Source organism: Microtus oregoni, unplaced genomic scaffold (assembly GCF_018167655.1).
Source record: "Microtus oregoni isolate MIOR12 unplaced genomic scaffold, Mior012 000068F_ref0000429, whole genome shotgun sequence".
Lineage (NCBI taxonomy): Eukaryota > Metazoa > Chordata > Mammalia > Rodentia > Cricetidae > Microtus > Microtus oregoni.
Window position 1 is genome coordinate 830,704 of NW_024543975.1, and position 18,418 is coordinate 849,121.

At 48.0% G+C, this 18,418-nt stretch overlaps 1 pseudogene; it reads right to left on the reverse strand.

Moving 5' to 3' along the window:
- LOC121440538 overlaps positions 1 to 18,418 on the reverse strand; it is a 59,981-nt pseudogene that overhangs the window by 3,608 nt on the left and 37,955 nt on the right.

Consider the following 18,418-nt stretch of genomic DNA (forward strand, 5'->3'; position numbering starts at 1 on the left):
CCTTGGAACTCAGATACACAAGATAGCTGGAAGGGTGCTGGCTAGGCTTCCTGTGGGATGACCCAGAACTGGGGGTGGGCAGGGATGCCAGGCTTCCTGTGGATGACCCAGAACTGGGGGAGCAGGCATGCCAGGCTTCCCCAGAGCAACAGTATTCCAGCTGAGTGGAAAGGAGCGCGTGCCTGGCAAAAGAGCAGAAATCTGGTTCAAAGTGAAGAGCAGGAGAAAGTGGAGCGCCATGGTGTCCTCCCTCGCTGCTCTGTCTTCCTGCACCCCGAGACAACTTGAGAGGGTGCTGTGTAGCTCATCAGGAGCTCGCGTTACACATTTGGAGATTCTGGAAGATATGTGCCATGAGTTAAGGAGCTGCTGCTGGGGTCGCAACAATCCTGAGAGAGACACTGGGCCCCAGATTAAAAAGGCCTTCTTCCCCTTGGCGACTGTAAGTCGTGATGACTATACACACATATAGAGAGCGTGACAGATTCATCCAGAGCCTGTAGCCCTGCCCTGCCTTTTCTGCCCACCGGATGCCTGGGAGATTGGGGCCTGCCTTGCTCATGCAAACCTTATTGGCCCCCTCACTTCCTCTTAAGAATCCAGTTTCTCCCTTGAAGGCGTCATCACGCCTGATTCCCCCCTCTTCATTTCCTCCGCAGCCCTTCGCTGGACTGTTTCTTGCTTGGTGCAGATCTGACCCCAGAGAGCGTCTCAATTACCATCTAATAGCAACGATTCTGACGCACGGCCGTCTCCAGGCATGCGAGAGCAGGCTGAACGCAGAATCCCTCTTGGTAAGTGTAGGCTGGAGGCATCCAAATGTCGCCGCCTGTGTCCATGCTGCAATTCAGCGGGCGTAAACATACATACACATCCCGTGGGCCCTGAAGGAATGACGTCACTGCTGCGCCAGGATCCCACTCAGCTACTCTTGTGAGAAGGATCTCTTATGGGGGCTTCGCCTCCTTTCTCTTCCTTTATTGACCAGCCAGGGAGGGCCGTTTGTACCCATATCAAAACTGTGGGAAATTGCTTTGGCTGTTCTGAGCCTTCTGCAACCTCACGGAAATCTTACAGATGCCCGCCCCCATCTTTGTAACTAATTCTCCCCGGTTTTACAGTCCAGAGAAGCCATCTTTGAGCTGCTGAGGGACCAGAGCCTGGGGTGTGATGTGGGTCTGAGCTGGTAGGCTCTACAGTCAGTGACTACTTCTAGCAGGACCTGCACCAGACCCGGAGCTCAGCTACTCTGGAAGCTACAGCAAGAGTATTGTTCAAGCCAGGCTTGCCTGGGCCCCCACGGAGTTCAAGAGTGGCCTGGAGGCTTAGCAAGGTGAATAAACATTTGCTGGGTTAGCATGGGGACCAAACTTTAATCCCTAGGACCCAGGATATTTTTTAAGCCAAAGTGGTGGTGTGGAGGTCAGAGGACAATCTCAGGAGTTGCTCATGGCATCCATCTTGCTTGAGGCAGTTTCTGGTGTTTGCTAGCTTGCCCAAGCTCACTCAGAGGCTGCCTCACTGTGGAATGCTGAGCCCAGAGATAAACCAGAGTGCCCATGCTCACATTGGCTCTGGGCATCTAAAGGCCACTTCTCAGGCTTGTGCAACAAACTTTTCACCCACTGAGACCAGCCTGATCTGAGTTTGAATTCCCTCAAGGTGATCTTGGTCAGGTTTCCTGACTGGGATCCCTAGGAACTCACCTTGAAAGTGGTGACTTTGTAGGGTTGTGAGGATTACATAAAACAAGCATTTGAGAGCCAGGCTCCAAAGCCACGTAGCTTTGGTTAAAGTCCCAGGTGTGGCTGTATGGCTTTGGGTAAGTTACTTCCCCTCTCTGGGCCTCCCTTTTTTGGTCTGTAATTGGGTGCACGGAGCTATGGGGTGTCTCTGTGTGTGTGTATGTGTGTGTGTGTGTATATATAAGAGGTAAGAGACGGGGGGGGGGGGGAGAGGACTGTAACCAAGGAACAGGTTCCGCTGGAGTAGTGTTTGGTAAGCTTTGTGACTGGAGTATGTGCTGAGATACTGAAGGAAAGCATCCATGGCAGGCTGGACCTGGGATAAGAGCTTTACCACCACCACCACCACCCTACCACCACCACCTCCACCACCACCACCTCCACCACCACCACCTCCACCACCTCCACCACCTCCACCACCACCACCTCCACCACCACCACCTCCACCACCTCCACCACCTCCACCACCACCACCTCCACCACCTCCACCACCACCACCTCCACCACCACCACCTCCACCACCTCCACCACCTCCACCACCACCACCTCCACCACCACCACCTCCACCACCACCACCTCCACCACCTCCACCACCTCCACCACCACCACCTCCACCACCTCCACCACCACCACCTCCACCAGCAGCAGCAGCAGCAGCAGCAGCAGCAGCAGAAGCGAGGAATAAGGACGGCAGAGTTTCATCTCTGCACTTTTGAAGACTCCAGGCCAAGAGTTCTCAGTCCTCACTGCATTTTGGCACCACATGGGGGTCTTATTCAATGCCCACATCTGGATCCCTCATTGGTCTACAGGAGACCTGGCATCCAAGGATAGTTTTTAATAATATTAAGTAGCCAGGCCCGAGAGTCACTGAATTAGATTAGTTAGAGAGGTAGCTAAGAAAGCAGGCTGTAGCTTCCTGAGGAGGTGATATTTTAAGATTCAGGTACGTGGCAGGAATTGATGACAGTGGGGTTCAGAGAGTAGAGCCGGTGCCAAGGTCCTGGGGCAGGCATAGGCTTGGTGTGTGAGGAAAGCAGCTGGGAGCCTGGGGTGGGAGAAAGGTGGTTTGCATAAGTGGCCAAGGACCGAAGCCCCAGGAGGGCAAGAATAGGAAACTGCAGCTTCCTCTGGTCCCCGGCTCAGGTGGAGGGCAGCCCTCCCTTGTGCCCAAATATCCTTGAGCCAGAGACTAGAAAATCCACAAGATTACTCCTGAGGCAGTGGCCAGTCTCACGGGCAGGTCACTGGGTCCTGGGGCGAGAGAGGCAGGAAATCATTACGGTGACCACTGTGAGAGGAGATTGCCCGAGATGGGCCAGTTGTGCCCTTGGGGCCCATCTCAAAGACCATGAGGCGGGTGGCCGACTGGCAGGGAGAAACAGCAGGCTGCCAGGAGAATTGTACCTCCTGCCAGGGCTTAATTACTGCTCTAGTATGGTGTGGGCCTGGTGGGCGCAGGTGTTTCTGTTTTCTGGCACAATTATCTAGGAGGCTAGAACAGGAACATCAGGGACGCAGGTTTGTGCCTGTGTCTTTGTACTTAGTGGCTCGGCCTCAGGGGACAGCATATCTGTCCTGCTGACTGGTTGGTGCATACACCTCTGTGTGTTTGTGAGTGTGTGTGTGTGTGTGTGTGTGTGTGTGTGTGTGTGTGGTGTCTGAGTCCATTGTAAGCATAGAGGGCATGTGTGTGATGTTCAGGATTTGTGTTTAGACATGTGTGTTCCTGTGTGCTCATGTGTGAAAACTGCAGGTTTTCCAAGTAGGTTCCACTTTCCATGCCTGGATCATTGACTGTTAGTGAGCTGTGGGCCTTGGTTCTAGGCCACACAGCCTTTGTCCACTGGACAGATGTCCAAGCTGCTGGCTTGGTCTCACTAAGAATGTATTTGGAACAGCTTATTTGTCCATGGCAGTCAGCCAGGTGACCCTTCCTGCTGCAGCGCCTAAGGTGGCCAGCTGCATCCTGTGGTTTGGCTTGACGTGGGTCTGTACACAGTGAGGCCTGGCCCTAGGCCATCTGGCCTGCTGGGCTCCCTGTATGGAGGGAGCCTTAGGGAAGAGCTACGGGGCCACTGTTTGGATGTCTTCCCAAAAAGCTGGGGCCCTAGGTGAGAGGAAGAAGAAGGGAAGGGAGGCCCACCACATGCCTGAGGGGAGTGTCCCCAAGTGTGAGTCGGAGGTATGAGAACGCAGAACGGTTGCAGGAGTAACCCTGCAGCCATCCATCAGACCGTCATGGTCGGCTCCTCCCACTCTTCTCTCTCCACTGTCCATCAGTAGCACTAGTTCCTCTGAGTTCCTGAGCTCCACCCCAGGAACTTTGCAGTCTCACTTCTTAGATTCCTGCTCTTTCTAAGAGTGGCTGCTTCTAGTCATCCATTGCCCTCTGTGATGGCGATTCTCCGTTGTTACTTTGACTACATCTGGAACTAACTAAAACCCAAAAAAATGAAGAAACATACCTGCAAGGGATTGTTGCTTAACTGAAGAGAAAAGATCCAGTTCTAATCCAGATCCATGGGGTGGGAAGACCCACCTCTAATCTGAGCCGCGCCATCTGCTAGAAGCTTACATAAGGATACGGAAGAAGGAAGTTCACTCTGCCTGCTTGCTCCTGCCTAGCTAGCAAATCCATTCTTTTGCTAGCATTAGATCCTACTCCTTTGGAATACTCGTACATGATGAAGACTAGCTGAGACATCCAGCCTCACGGACTAGATTCTTGGACCTTCCATTCATAGCCAGTTATTATTGGATTAGCTGGACCACAGCCTGTAAGTCATTCTAATAAATCTCAAATATATATATGTGTGTTCTATATATAGAGTTGTCCCATATCTCTGTCACATTATGCTCTGTGGCACAGGCTTCTCTCTGCCTTTACCTGGTTTTCCCACATTGTCTTCTCTGAAATACAAGCCCTATGCAGGTAATCCCTGTGTGTCTTGTTCAGTCCCCTTATTATATAACCAGGTTCATATGGAGTATTCACTCAACAGATCACAATGGCTTTAATACATCCACTGAGCATGAAACAATGCATCAGGAACAGCTTTTTACTTCAAGCTCAGGATAAGAGCACTGTTATGCCCAAATCCGCGAAGTCCCACAAAAAGCCAACAAGGGAACCGAATCCTGTATGTAAAAGCAAGGAGCCTTTATTTTATGCAAGTTTACAAACTCGGTCTCTCTGCATGTCCAACATATTGGAATAAACGGAGAGCCCCGAGCGCAGTTAGAGCTAGGTTTTAAAGTAGTAAAGGTAGGATGCAGGGTTTCTGAGGTCCAGGACCCCTGATTGGCTGACATTTGCCTAGGGGTGTCCTGGTGAGTGTGCTGGCAGGTGGTCCTATCTATAACGGTTGGAATGCTAGGCATTTCCATTGGATGGTCTGTTCTTGAGTGGTGCTTAGTAATCTCAGTTTGTGGTTCTTCCTACAGCCAGGGTAAACTACTGAGACTTAGGCCTCCATTAAACTTATCGATGGCTGTGTCTTACTCTGGCAGGTGATAATGGTTGGAAGTAAAGAACTTCTTTGGGTGCTCTGTTTCTGTTTAGCTTATCATGGCTGGCTCCTACAGCACCAAGTGTTCTTATTAGCTCTCTTACTGATGGGGTAAGATGGTGTCCAGAGAGGCTGAAAGACTGAGAGGACGGAGCAGCTGGCATAGGACTCTAGATTGTCTCAGGTGTGTCTAGCACAGCTTCATGATCTTAGTATTTCCCAGGGGTCAGGAAGCAATTAGAATAAGAAAAGTATGGCTCAGGTGCTGGCAGACAGGTGACAGTTACCTGTAATCTACCACTCTGAAACAAAGTACCAAAATTCAGTGGTTTAAAATAGCCAAGGGTCTTTACTTGCAAGTGTTCGTTGCAATGAGTCATTGGTCTAGTTTGAGACCTCTGGTTTCTGCTACTATCAATGCTGGGCCCTCACTGGGACTCCTCTTGGATATCCTGTTGTTTTCCTGTGTCATGGAGGCCTTCAGCTTTGGATCTGAAAGTCTGGCCCCTTCACATGCTCCAGTAGACCTTAGATGGGGCGGATGTTGGGATGTGCCAGTTCATAGCCCTGTTTCTGGGCCCAGTGGTTGCTGGCTTGGTCAGCCTGCCAGCTCTCCCCCCCACCCCCCACCCCATGGGTTCTCCAGCACCGCCGCTGCTGGCTCACTCTAGGCAGATAGCAGCAAGGGGTGGGGCCAGTTCTCCTGCTCCCATACCCATGCTTTAAATAAGACACTGGAGGAAGACCACAAGGAACCAGATTAAACCAGCCTAAACCAAACAGAGTTCCCCACTTCTAGGTGACCTAGTGTAAGCAGTCTTGGGGCATGGCATGTATGAAGAAGTGTACTCTCGTCCTGAGCCCCACATACAGCTGTAGATTCTGTGTGACTCCAGGAGAAGTAAGAGGGCTCTTCCAGGGAGGAGCCCCTTGTCCCTCCACTCTGGGAACCACCCTTGTTTCATGCAATCAACCTTCCTTCTTCATTTTTCCCTTCGGGTTGGGCTCATTGACTTTGTCTGGGCCAAGGGCTGAGCCTACTGGGTCCTTGTAGAGGTTTGAATGAAAAATGTCCCCTACAGGCTCTTGCCTTTGAATACTTGCTCCCCAGTTTGTGGAAGTCGAGGAGGTTCAGCATTGGACTTGGAGGTTTCAAAACCTCTCCCATTCCCAGTGCGCGCACGTTCTCTCTCTCTCTCTCTCTCTCTCTCTCTCTCTCTCTCTCTCTCTCCCTCAGAGTGGTACAAGATGCAAGTTGCTGCTTGCTGCCTCTGCCCTGCCATTATGGACTTTAATTCTCTGGAACCATAAAACAAACAAACAAAAAAGCTGTCTTCTGTAAGCTGGGCTAGGGTGTTGACTGCAGCGAGAGAGGAACAATGCAGTCCTGAGTGCAGGCACAGATGATGTGACAACAATCCCAGGCCCCAGAGCCAAGCAACTCCATCCTTGCATTCCTTCTCTCAGAGACATCTTCCTTCCCACAAAGCGCATATTAGCGACCTCACTGCCCACTCTGAATCTCCTTCCTCTGGGGGAGAATTTCAGACCTGTTGTCAATTCCCCTTGAGACTGAACTTGGTCATCCCTCTCCAGATAAGTAGGATTGATCCAGTCCCAGTCCGACAATAGGTCACCACTTTACAGGACACACGTATCTGGATTATAAGGGATTTGAAGCGGCAGAGAGTGCTCACTAAGGGATCACAATAGCCACTCACAAAAGCCCCTTTCTCCTGGGGTCCATCAAACATCAGGCTGAAAAGAACTGGAGAGGCTTCAAAGAAAACCACTAGGACTCGGACTACCCAGGCAGTGGGTGATGGCCTTGAAACCTTGATCCTCCCGCTGTCCCTGTCCAACCGCTGACATTAAAGAAGTGTGCTGCGGCAACCAGTTTGTGCTATGCTAGAGCTGGAACCCAGGGCTTCCACAGTAGGCAAGCCCTCTATGAAATGCATTGTCTCCCCAGCTGCCCACCAGGCTTCACTGGGTCAGAAAGTCAGGCCTGGGATCTCCAGCTAAAAGGCTCTGTTCTCTCCCCTTCCTTACACTGCTGGGACCTACATAAATCGGAATGCTCTTCACAGACATCCAAGCTCAGAAGCCCCTTCTAAAGCCCTTCCTGGAAGTTTTAGCTCTGAGAGAAGTTTGGTGTCCTGCCATGAAGAAAGGCTCCCAGGGATGACTCTGTGGCTGGATGGCTTCCTGCAGCTGCAGGCTCTGTGTCTGCTTAGTCAAGGTGTCCTCCGAGCCAGGAGCAGGCCACCCCCTTTCTCCTCTTTCACCGCCTTCTGCAGGGCTCTGAAGGCCCTCTCCCATCATGTCCTCATGCGCTGGAGAGCCATACCACATTGGCCAAGTAGCTCACACCAAAGTATTTGCATCCCGGCTGGTCCCTATCAGCTGTGGCATCTGAGGCAATCATTCTACATAAAATGCAAAAGGGCCAGGGTTTTGTTTTTAACCAAACTTCCTTTTTTCCTTCCTTCCTTCTTTCCTCCCCACCTCTTTCTTTCTTTTTACTTCCTTTTTCTTTCTTTTTTTGTTTTTATTTTGTTTTCTGAGACAGGGTTTCTCTTTGTAGCTTTGGTTGACCTGGAACATGCTTGGTAGATCAGCTTGAATTTGGAGATCCTCCTGTTTCTACCTTCTGCATACTAGAATTAAAGGTGTAGGATACCACACCCTGCTGGGATTTGGCTTTGACCCACAGACTGAACTCAGCTGAAGACAATGAGTCCTGGGAAATACAAGGCTCTTGCCTGCTCCAAGCCGCAGTTTCAAGTCAGTCTGGGAGTCAGGTCGCTTTAGGATTTAAGCTCAGATTAATGTGACTCTGAATTCACCGTTTTCTCTCTCTTCTGGCCCACATTTGCTCACCTGCTGCACTCAACCGACTGGGAAGATCTGGCAGGCTCAGCTCAGCTTGGGGACCCTAGTGTGCGTCTGCTCTTCCTCCTGATGGCAAGGCCCAAGCTGGGAGCTGACAAGCCCTGCAGCCCTCTGGGGTGGCTGCCAACAGAATGGGTTGGGCTCTGCCCAGATGTGGCTCTGCCATGGCTTGATGAAGGCTGGCTTCCTCTGCTGGCAGTGATTGGCAGGCGTTTATTTCCCTTTAAGAGGCCAGCATCTGTGGTGTGTTTATGGTTTAATTTTTATTTTCTCTGCCACAGATCTGCTAAAAGTCTGGGGAAAGACAGCTCTGCCTGGACAGCTGTTCCCTTAACTCTGGAGACAGCCATCTCTGAGGGACAGCAGCCTGGGCCTTCTCAGCGGCTCACAGGGCAGGACGGCCCAGGCCAGCTTACGTTTTGCTCTTGACTGAGATTCCTACTAAAGATCAGCTGAGGGCTGTATTAGCTGTCCCAGGAGGTCCCAGCTTTCCACCGGGGTCCTGGCCATTATAGTTCTTCCTGTGCAAGGTGTGGCTTTGGGACAGTACATTCTTTCTTTTACTATGGTTGTTTGTTGTGTTATTTACATATTTTTCGAGTGTGTGTGTGTGTGTGTGTGTGTGTATACAGTGTCTGCTCCCCATGCTCACATGTAGATTCCAGAGTGGGGGAGGGGTCCTCCTCTACCAAATCATATAACAATATCTATTATTCCCTGAACTTGGAACAAGGCTGATAGCCAGTAAATCACAGCCATCCTCCTGTCTCTGCTTCTATAGTATTGGGATTGTGGGTACCCAGCTTTTTTTTTTTTGAAAGAAAAGCAATTTTATTTAAAAAAAATAATATAACAAAAGGAAACTGGTACCAGAGCTCAGGGTTAGTCCATCCGGGCCTTCAGTGTCCTGGTGGTGATCTTGTCCTTTTCAATGATGTGGACAATGACACCCATGCCCGAGACAGCATCCCCGTCCACGGCATTCAGCATGGCTTGGGAAATGGTCTCAAACACGTGTTCTGGATCCATGTTGGGCTCCCAGAGAGACTCGCACATCCCATACATCTGTTCGGAGCAGGTACCACTGACTACAAAGTCGTCAGTTACCATGGGGCAGCCAATGAGGTCTAGGGAGCAGGTGAAGGGCTTAAAGGTCTTCGGGTCCAACCTGGCAATGACAGGCTCTGTGGAGTAGGGACCAAACCGTTTCTCATACAAGAGGTTGGCCACCATGCTCATGAGGGTGTAGGGCTTGATCTGCCGACCTTCCTTCAGCTCATACAGGTTCAGTCGGAACTTGAGGTCTGGACGTTGGTGGCCAGCCCAGCCAAGCCTATGTACAGCCTGTCACCCATAGGAAAGATCTTCTGGGAGTCTGTGGTCACCATCTGGGCCTGGATCCCGAAACGCCTGTCCGCGGCGATGGCCACACAGTTCTTTCCCTTCATGGCCATGACGGCCCCTCTGTTATAGGACATAATAGACGTGATTGCGCTTTAGTGTGACTCCTATCGCCACTGCGATTCTTGTCGGGTACCCAGCTTTTTACACAAATGATGGAATTCGGATTTAGGTCCTCATGCTTATGCTGAGCCATCTATCTCCCTGACCCCTGAAAGTCACGAATACATTTGAGCAATGCCGAAGCTCCACCCTAGCGCCTCCTGCTGGGCAAGTGCTCTACCTGTGAGCAACACAACAGGCTGGTATGTAACACTTAGATTGGAGATGGTTTAAAACTTAAAACAGTTGCAAAAATAATCCAGAAAATTCCTACAGAAATACCCTTACTCCCCTGGCCCACACAGATACCTTAGCGACCCTTTGGGATCTGGCGATCTGCCCTCCAAAGCATCAGATGCAAGTTCCACTCTCGTTTCCTCAGGTTAGATTACACACGCTCTTGCAATACTGTTTCTTATTTTCAGTTTTTATCATCTCTCCCGAGCTGACTTGGAGTGATCCCGTCTCCAGCCCTCACCTTCTACATCTGTCTTTACCGCCTTTCACCGTCTACGCAGCTCCTTGCCACTCCTGCTCTGATGGTGACACCTTTCCACTGCATAGCACATCTGCAGTTCACAGTCTGGCCCTCCCCTTCTCTGCTCTCCGGTTTCCTTTCCTGTGTCCTCTCTGAGCATTATTTCCACAGTTTGGCTGAGATGTTAGCATTTGGTGTTATGACTGTCGTATATTTTATTTCATCTGTTTAGTTCTCTGCTTGTGAACCACTCGTTCCTAACCTCCGACTTCTCCAGTTTGCCTGACCTGTTCTTGGCACTCTTGTACACACTGGCCTTTCTCCAGTTCATCAACTCAAGACACCTTCTTGGGCCAGCTTGGACTTGCAGGCAGATGGCCTCGTTGTGTGAGGACCCTAGCAGCATGTCCTGTTTCCTTGATCCATATCTTCCTTTTTTGGTTCACTCTCTCGTTTAGGAGTGCATTCTCCAGTAGTTTTCTGGGGGGGGGGGGGATAAAAGGTAGCTGGAGGCAAATAATATTTTGAATGTCTAGGGAAACTTTTTGCCAATCACATTGCTCACAGGGCTGCTGAGAAGCCAGAGCTTGCCCGAGGCTACCTTTACTTCAGGCTTTCAGTCGCTCGGACCTCCACTGACACTGTGGTGGGAACTGACTTTCTCTCCGTGCTGAACCTCCTTAGGGTCCTCTCAACCTCAAGATGCACGGTTTTCACTTGAGGAGGTCTCCTCAATTGTTTTATTGATATTTCCTTCCCAAATTCCCCATCTTTTTCCATGGAATCTTTGTCTATATGACCTTTTCTTGTAGAGTTTGGGTAATTATGACCATATGACTATCAAAAGTGTGTCCTGTCTACCTTTCTAGTTCTGTTTCTTCTAGGACTTCATATTTGAGCCCCTAGGGTCCTTCCCCATCCTCACTTTATGAAAAGTCAGAGCCAAGAGCAGGTAAGCATGTAGAATCCTTAGCTCTGTCCTCTTGGTCCATTTGTTTCTGAGAGGATGCTTGGCTACTCTCACATCTAGAGACCAAGGTCTCCAGCTACTGGACCTGGAGGGGAGCTGGTGCTGCACCACAGGTTCACTTTGCCTCCCTTCGTGCCTGGAGACCTTTAAGATGATACCAGAGATTTACTTGGATGGGAAGTGGGCTGTATCCCATGGGCTGGGTTCCAGACTGAATAAGAAGAAGACGTGCCTCTCTCTGCTTCCTGGCCACAGAGACAATGTGACCCTGCCACTTCACATCCCAGCTACCAGGACTTCTCCAACAATGACAAACCGCATCCTTGAACTGCGAGTCAAGATAAACCCTCCCTTCTTGAAGCTGCTTTTCTCAGGCATTTTCACAACAGTAATGAGGGAGGTAGCTGATGCCGTCAGTTGCCAGAAAAGACTCCAAGAGAACAGTGCCTCTGTGTCAAAGCACTAATCTGTATTGTAAGTATAGTCTTCTGTGATTACCTTATTAATAATCGTCCTCTGACAGTAGCATTTAACTCTACAGAGACTTGCATTCCTGGTGGTGACGTAGAGAGAGGCACAAGAGATAACAACATAAACCAGAACTATTCGAAAAACCAGGCTTTCATTTTATGCCAGGTGCACACTGTAAGGCCAGAGGATACTCTGTGGGAGTTGGAGCTCTCCTTCTAAACTGTGGCTTCCAGGGATAGAACTCAAATGGTCAGGGTGATGGCCGGCACCCTCTCCCACTGACTCATCTAGCCTGCTCCAAACTAGGCTTTAATGTGCTAGTCAAAAACAGTTGAATCAAAATTCTCCAGGGAACTGAGTTCTAGAAGGAAGCCGAAACTGGAGCAGAGCCTGGTCCAAGGAAGGACTGCCTCTGCAAGGTCAGCCAGAACTCACTTTAGCCTTGGAGTAGAGTTCCGGCAGGTGGCAGGCGGGGCAAATTAGAGTTTGGAATACAGGAAGTCAACGAAGCCAACAGCACGGAGCCACTCTGACGCAGGAGGAGGTGGTATTCCGACACTCAACTTCCTACCCACCCCACCTAAAGCTTCCTAGAAGGCAGGATTGGAGGAAAGGGGTGGAAATAGAGAAGGCTGGAGTAGTCACACAGATTCGCAGAGGAACTTAGGTAATAATAAAACCTTCCTGAAACCGCAGCTCAATACTGACAAGCAAAGACAGGCTGTCCTGAGGAGCTGATTACAGGTAACTCTGACTCTCAGCCCCACTGAATTCCACGTGAGGTGAGTCCACTCACCAGGCAGTGGGAGGGTCAGACTCTGGAGCAAACAAAGCACAAAATAAAGGGGAAATTGTATTATTTCCACCGCATTGTTTTTTATAAAAGCTCTCAAAAATATAATGAAAGGAGACGGGAGATATGTTAGAAGCTAGCTGGGAACATGTGACTCATGACCGAAAGCAAATGCAGATAATGGGAGCAGACATGAAACCATTCATGTGGATGAATATTTACGAGGGGATTTATAGGACAAAAATAGGTGGACTGTGTGCAGAAGTGATATTTCAGGATTATGCAGGGCAACTTTACTAAACAACAAAATGACAATTCTAGACATAAAAATTAAAATCTTGGAACTGAGAATATGACAGGTGAATAGTAGATTCAACTTGAGGAAAAGGGGGTGCTCAGTAAGGGTGAAGAAAGATGAGGGAAACAGCTCTGACAGGGAAGAACCCGGGGAGGTGTGCAGTGGAGCACCAGCCTCCTAGTTTTGACATTAGCCAGTTTCAGTCTAGTTGGGATCCTAGAAGGGAGGAGCCTACCATATTGGCTCAGAGAAATCCATGGTGAGGCATGCTATACTAACATTGAATTTTAAAGCAATGATAAATAGCTGCATCTTTAATATATTTTAAAAGCCATACATCTGTTTGATAGTTGGAAACTGAAAATCAATAAGCAATGGAAAGTGGCTTTGAGGGGAGGAGGGAGACAGAGAATTGACCCTGTCTTGAACTTGTTAATTGAGCACTTTACTATTGAACTTGCCTGATTTTATTTGCTTTTATGTTTGTGAGACAGGATCTTTATGTAGTAAAGTCTGGCCTGGAACTTGCAATTCCCCTGCCTCAGCCTCCTGAGTGCTGGAAATACAGGTGTGTGCCAGCAGGCCCAGTTGAAAAGTAGCTTTAATGCTGTCACAAACCAAACCTATTCACCTAGGATTTTATATCCAGCAAAATTATGTTTTAAAAATAAAAACAGGAACTGAGGAGATGGCTCAGTAGGTGCAATGGTTGCCACATAGGCACAAGCATCAGCATCTGTGTTAAAAAGTGAATGTTTTGTCATGTTCTGTAGCCACAGTTCCAGAGGGACAGAGATAGGCAGAACCATGGCGCTACCTGGCCACAGCCAGTCTAGCTGATTTGACCTCCTCCAGCTTCAGTGAGAGACCCTCCCTCAAAAAGTAAGGTGGAGAGTGATTGAGAAAGTCACTATATATCTCTATCTATCTATCTATCTATCTATCTATCTATCTATCTTTAGATAGATATAGATATCTATCTATATTATAGATACAGATCTAGATATAGATCTAAATCTAGATCTAGATATAGGATAGATGGTCAGAGTTCTTTAGTGACCTAGAACTGGTCGTCTGGATATGGTATTTACCGAGTGGCTTACACTCTGGCTTGTCTAGCAGTGGCTGTCTCCCCGGGAAGTCCTACAGTTGCTCCATTCACAGGGCTACATGTCTCAGCAGGTCTTCACTATACATCAGAATCCCGAAGAAGTGAGACCTAATACCAGTGAAGAAATGAACTTCCAGGAGGAGTTAGGGAAAGCAGGCAAAGAGAAAATTCTCCCCTTTCCCACGTCCTTTGTATAGGCTGCATCAGAAGGTGAGGTTCAGGTTTAAGGTGGATCTTCTAACCTTCAGTGATCTAACCAAGAAAAATCCCTCTTAGGTATGCAGAACTGTTTGACTGTTAGTCAATTCCTGATGTTGTCAAGCAGACAACCAAGAATAGCCATCACACCTGATGTCAGATCTCTTAGTTAAGGGTTTCTGTTGCTGTGAAGAGACACCACAACCATGGCTGCTATTATAAAGGAAAACTTTTAATTGGGGCTGGCTTATAGGTTCAGAGGTTCAGTCCGTTATGGTCATGGCAGGAAGCATGGCTGCATGCAGGCGGACATGGTGCTGGAAAAGAAGCTGAGAGTTCTACATCTGGATCTGCAGGCAGCAGGAAGAGAGAAACCCTGGGCCTGGCTTGAGCATTTGAAACCCCAAAGCCCATCCCCAGTGACACACTTTCTCCAACAAGGCCACACCTACCCCAGCAAGAACACACCTCTTAATCCCTGTTAAATACCCGCCACTCCCTAGTGACCAAGTATTCAAATATATGAGCCTTTGGGGACCATTCCTACTCAAACCACCTCCTTGACCTTTCACCTCTGCAAATGACTTGCATGTGCACACATGCACACTTCACTCTGTGAACAAATCAGGCTTAAATAAAGACACTTTAAGGTGATCTCAGTGGAGCGGACTCCACAGCTGAGAGACTGCAGAATGAGGTGTTCGGGGTCGGGGGAAGCGATGCTGATCTACAGGGAGAAACAGAGCACCAAAGGGGGAGAACCTGTGTAAGGGGAAAGACTGTGTCCTCTCTCACTACTTAAAAGTTTGTCATCCTTTGCAAATGAGAGCACCAAGTAGCAGTTTGGAAAGCTTGTTTTGCTTGATAGTTTGTTTCAAAGTATTAAATGCAAACTCACTGCAGACCCCAGAAATGACATTCCTAAGTGTAGTTATTCAAGAGAGATACAAATAGACTTTCAAACACATGATTTTGGAAGAATTGCCCATAGCAGCAACATTCTTAACACCCAAAAGCAGAAACTACTGAGAGCCATCAAGAAGCAGTGCTGAGTGGGTAATCAAGACACGCTGACCCAGCTCTGGCTTATTTTTGAAGATTATTTTGCTTTCAGTATGTGTGTGCGTGCGCATATATATATATATATATATATATATATATTTGGGTGCCTGCAAAAGCTGGAAGCATCAGGTTCCTTGGAGCCAAAATTACAGAAGGTTGTAATCCACTTGACACAGGTTCGGAGAACCAAACTTGGGCTCTCTGCAAGAGCAGCAAATGTTCTAACCACTATGCCTTCTCTGCAGCTCCCAATTTCACTTTCTTATGTGTGGTATCTGTGAGGACTATCACATAACTCTTACTTTCATCCTAGAGATGTCCCTAGAATTAAACAGAGCAGAAACATAGCTTGAAGATGCTGAGAAAACTGAAGGTGAGTCAGGCCAGGGGCGCAGGCCTACAAGTCCAGCTACTGAACCAGTAACCAGTTACTGGGTTACAGGACAAGTCTGAGGCTAGCCTGGCCAACTCATCAGGACACTGTCTCCAGATAGAGAATTTTAAAACAAAGGATGAAGATGTATTCAACCTAGCAAGCATGAGGCCCTGGGTTTGATCCTCAGGATCATCAAAAGAAAGGAAGAAAAAAGAGAGAGAGAAAGTGACAGGGGAGGGGAAACCTACATGAAATCCTGGGAGACTTCGCTGAGTAATTAAAAAGAAGTAGGGAAGGAGAAGCAAACCACAGATGATGAGATGTGAAAAGGAAACAGTCAGATAACAGGCTCATCCCAACTTCCCAAAGGTCACCATTACATTAAATATACTGTCACAACACCGCATGTTAAAGTGAAGATTATCAGGTTGTATAAAAAGCAAGGTCTACCATATGCCATCTGTGGAGAAGCTGTTATAGACAAAGACCCATAAAAGTAGAAGTTTCCTGATAAATCTTGCAAATGCTCAGCCCCTGCTGACCCTATGAAGATCAGGCCAAAAATATAAGGTGGGAAACAGTAGCGAGTATTTCTTAATTAATTGATTAAACAGTCAGTTGTCAGAAAGATGCAAGAGTTCTGAGTGTGTGTGCCCAGTAACAGCAGTGGGAAACGAGTAAGATCAAAGTTGACAGAACAGAGAGAAGTGGAAGAATCGCACTGTTGGGGAAGATGACAGTCTGCCCTCAATAAACAGAGCACAAAGAAGCAGAAACATTACAGATTTCAACAGCGCACAGTCAGTGTCGGCTGGCTCACTGAGGCCTGTTGAGTGCCGCATTTGAGTGTGGCAGGACAACCTCGTTTCAAGTGTGTGAAGTGCTCATCAAGACTATGGGCTGGAAAAGAATGAGCTTCCCCCAGGTCAAGGGATTGCAGTCATCTCCTACAAAGTTAAACACACATTTATATCTTATATCTTAACAAAGTTCCTACAAGCCCAAGAGAAATGAAACACCTTTACAAAGAGAAAGACATGGGAATGTTCTAGTAGTTTTCTTTTTAATTAACCTAAAGGGTGAATGATTCACCTGCGGATAGGCAAGCTGGGTGGCACACACCTTTAATCTGAGCATTTGTGAGGCAGAGACAAGCAAATCTCTGAGTTCAAGGCCGGCCTGGTCTACAGAGCAAGTTCCAGGATAGCCAGGGCCACACAGAGAAATCTTGTCTTCTAAACAAAACAAAACAAAAAAAAAAGTTGACCAAACAAAAATACCTCCAAAAATCAACAAGAAGGAGGAGGAGGGAGCTGGGCAAAGGAAGTGCATGAACACCGTGAGATACTGCTGTGGACACACACTGAGCAGAATCCATAAACATCAGGAACACCAGGCCAAACAAACTCAGACATAGAATATGCATAGTGTGAGTCCACTGGCATGAGTTCCACACACGGAAGACACTTATGCATAGTGCTAGTGTCATGGTTTGATAGGTTGCTGAAGGCCTGGCTCCATGGGGAACTCTTCAGAGGACGAGTGAGTTCATACAAGATGCTGTATGGAAAGGTGAGGTCGGTTGGAGGAGGAGAGCCAGCAGAGAGTGCCTTTGAAGAACAGGTCTTGTCCCCAGCCTCTTCCTCTCTCTGCCTCCTGTTTACCATGAGGAGGGCCACTTGGCTCTGCTGCATGCTCCCCACATGACCACATGACGCACCACACAGGCCCGGAATAGCGGAGTCCGGTGGCCGTGACCTGCTGCATCTGAAAGTGCGTGCCAAATCTTCCTCCCTTAGGTTGATATCTCCTGGGTATTATGTCACAGTCACAGAAGACTTACTGACGCAGGCAGGCATCAGAGTAATTGTTGCTTCTTGGAGAAAAGACAGCAAGAGTTGATATGGGGGGAGGGGGGGATATGCTCCGGGACTGCCCAGAGTGCTGACAGCCTGTTTTCATGGGGATGGGACACACAGACAGCAACTGCAGATGCTTCCTGCCAGCAAGGATTCCACTTACAGGTTTCCAACATGATAACAGCATGAGTGCCACATGCATTCAGTGGAAACCACACTGAATTTGTATGTCTTCCTGGGTTAGAGACACCCAGATGCCACCCAGATGCCTGCCGTTCAAGGAGCAGCAGCTGGCAGCCAGCCATGAGGTCAAGAGGGGAGACAGTTGCTGCCCTGCCGTGTGCTGACAGTGTTCAGAGAGTCATGCTAGAACCATTGTTTTACACAGTTACACACACACATCCACATGTATGATATATGCATGTGCATCATAGATAATGTGATATAGCATATATACATGCAATATAGGCAAACATAATACATGCATAAAATATATACTGCGCACATATATTTGTATTACTATGATGTACACATATACAGTATATACATATATAAATACTGTGGGTGGATATTTATATATATGCAAACACTATACAACACTATATATAAACACTATACCTATATAAATATAATTTATTCATATATAATATATACATGTAAACCATATACCTATAAAAACAATACTTGCATATATAATATATGCATATGTAAAAACATGTCTACATAAATGCATGTGCATATATATGTAATGCATATAATTGCACAAGGTTGTTCTTACTGTGCTTTTAAAGCAATTATATATAGATAGTTGTGTATTTCATAGCACATAAATGCATTTTAATTTTCAGAGAGTAAATACAATGTAAAACTCTTGCAGGAGTGGCTCAGACTGTAATCTGAGAACTGGAGAGGCTGAGGCGATTTCAAATAAACCTAAGCTACCCTGGAAGACCACCCTGCACCCTTGGTGGTGTAGGACCTGTCTAGCATGTAGAAGGCCCTGGGTTGGGTCCCTCACTGTGGTGAAATAACACAGCACTTGAGCATCACTGGTGTCTTCATGGATGTTCACACTTTACATGTGTGAGTCATGGAAATATCACAATCACACAAGTGAGGAAGCGGAGGCACCAAGAGTGGCCGTGAT